Here is a 2,688-nt window from a genome sequence, read left to right on the forward strand (position 1 = left end):
TCATTCTCGATTAAGAGAATGTCATCCACATACAATACAAGAAATACTACACTGGACCATTAGCCCACTTATAAATGTATGGCTCTTTTTTGTTCTTAACGAAGCCATACGTCTTGATCGTCTTATCAAAATGTATGTTCCAACTCCATGATGCCTGCTTAAGTCCATAAATGGACCTCTGTAGCCTGCACACCTTAGACTCATCTGTGGATGTGAATCCTTCAGGTTGTATCATATACACCTCTTCATCCAGCTCTCCATTTAGGAAAGCTGTCTTCACATCCATTTATCAGATTTCATAGTCCAGATGGGCAGCTATCGCAAGCATAATCCGAATGGATTTAAGCATTGCCACAGGAGAAAATGTCTCATCATAGTCTATACCATAATGTTGACGATATCCCTTAGCAACCAGATGGGCTTTATAGATTTCCACCTTTCCGTCTGTGCCTCTCTTCCTCTTGAAGACCCACTTACACCCTATGGGTTTTACTCCTTCGGGTGGGTCAACCAATGTCCACACATCGTTGACTCCATTTCGAATTTCATGGCCTCTAGCTATTTTTCAGAGTCGGATCTCTGTCTTGCATCCATGTAGGTGATCGGATCCTCATCATTTTCATCAAGTTCGATAGGATCGCCATCTCAGACCAAGAAATCATAGTATCTGTCCGGTTGACATGGTACTCTACCAGATCGCCTTAAGGGTGCTTGAACAATGGGCTCTGGATCTGATCTAACCAAATCCAGTTTAGGTTCAGTAACTTGTGTCGATTTTTCCACCTATCGAACTTCATCAAGTTCGACCTTAAAGGCAACAGTCCCTTCACCAAGGAACTCCTTTTCTAAAAAGATTGCCTTAAGGCTGACAAACACTTTTTGCTCATCAGCTAGGTAGGGGTAATACCCTTTGGTCTCTTTTGGGTACCCTATAAAATTACACTTGTCAGACCTAGGTCCAAGCTTTCCGTAATTAAATGTTTATCATAAGCCAAACACCCCCAAAGCCTAAGGTGCGAGAGTACTGGCTTACGTCCTATCTATATCTCATATGGCGTTTTGGTTACAGACTTACTCAGAACTCTATTTAGAAGGTAACAAGCCGATTCGAGTGCATATCTCCAGAGGAAGATCGGCAGACCAGCAAACCCCATCATGGATCGAACCATGTCCAATAAGGTCCGATTCCTCCTTTCAGATACACCATTATGTTGTGGTGTTCTAGGAGGAGTCCACTGAGAGAGAATCCCATTCTCCCCAAGATATGTCAGAAAATCATTGGAAAGGTATTCACCTCCTCGATCAGATCGAAGAGTTTTAATACACTTTCTAGTTTATTTTTCTACCTCATTTCGAAATAGTTTGAACATTTCAAATGACTCCGATTTATGCTTCATTAAATAGACATACCCATACCTCGATAGGTCGTCTGTGAAGGTTATGAAGTAGAAATATCCACCTCTTGCACTTGAGCTAATGGGTCCACATACATCAGAATGTACCAGACCCAAGAGTTCACTGGCTCGCTCACCTTTTCCAGTAAAAGGTGACTTGGTCATCTTCTCAAGAAGACAGGACTCACAGGTTGGAAGTGATTCACTATCACCAACTTCAAGAATTCCTTCTTGAGCCAACCTGTTTATCCTATTCTTATTGATATGACCTAGCCTACAGTGCCAAAGGTAGACTTCTGACACATTATCTATTCTAGAGCGTTTACCAGAGGTTTGAACCACATTAACAGGTTGTGATAGAAAGTAAATTCCATTATTAAGTTGTCCAACAAACATTGTAACACCATTCAAAATGATATTGCAAACATTTCCTTTTATTAAAAATTGATAACCATTCATGGTCAAAAGGCCTACAGAAATAATATTTAATAAAAAGCTTGGACAATAGTGACATTCACTCAGAATTACATTTTGAGAATTGATTACAAGGTTCATGATTCCTAATGCTAGAACTGAAATTTTGCTTCCATCTCCAACGATCAGGAATCTCTTGCCTTCATCAAATCTCCTACTAACCTGCAGACCCTGCATCGAATTGCAAATATGATAAGAGCTTCCGGTATCCAATACCCAGGCAGTAGTATCACAAATGAAAAAGTTGTAAGGTGTTATCATATAAGTACCTTGCTTCTTCTTCGGCCTGTTCGGGTCCAGGGAAGCAATGTATAGAAAATAGTTCTTCTTCCAGTGCCCCTGCTTCTTGCAGAAGAAGCACTCCGCCTGGCTCTGGTCGGGCTTGCGCTTCTTGGTCTGACCCTGTGCAGACGTCCCAGCATGCAGCTGCACCTTCTTATTCTTCTTCTTCTTCCCTTTCTTGAAGGATCGATGACCAGAAGAAGATCCTCCCACAACATTCACCGACTCCTTATGGAGCTGGTGATCTTTCTCAAAGTTCTGCAGCAACCCCAACAAATCGTGGTAGTTCACTGCAGACTTTGTCATTCGAAAATGAGTAAGGAAAGGGAGGAAGGACTTGGGCAATGAATTAAGGATCGCATCCTTATCGAGCTGCTCGTGCAAGGGAAAGCCCAGTTTAGTTAGGCACTCAATCATTTCGATCATGTATAGTACATGATCAGTGACTGAGGCTCCATCCCTCATCCGAACATTGAAAATGGCACAACTAGTTTTGTGCCTTTCAACATCGTCAGGCATGCCAAAGGAGTCGTTCAAC

The sequence above is a fragment of the Elaeis guineensis genome, chromosome 14, assembly GCF_000442705.2.
Source record: "Elaeis guineensis isolate ETL-2024a chromosome 14, EG11, whole genome shotgun sequence".
Taxonomy (NCBI): Eukaryota; Viridiplantae; Streptophyta; class Magnoliopsida; order Arecales; family Arecaceae; genus Elaeis; species Elaeis guineensis.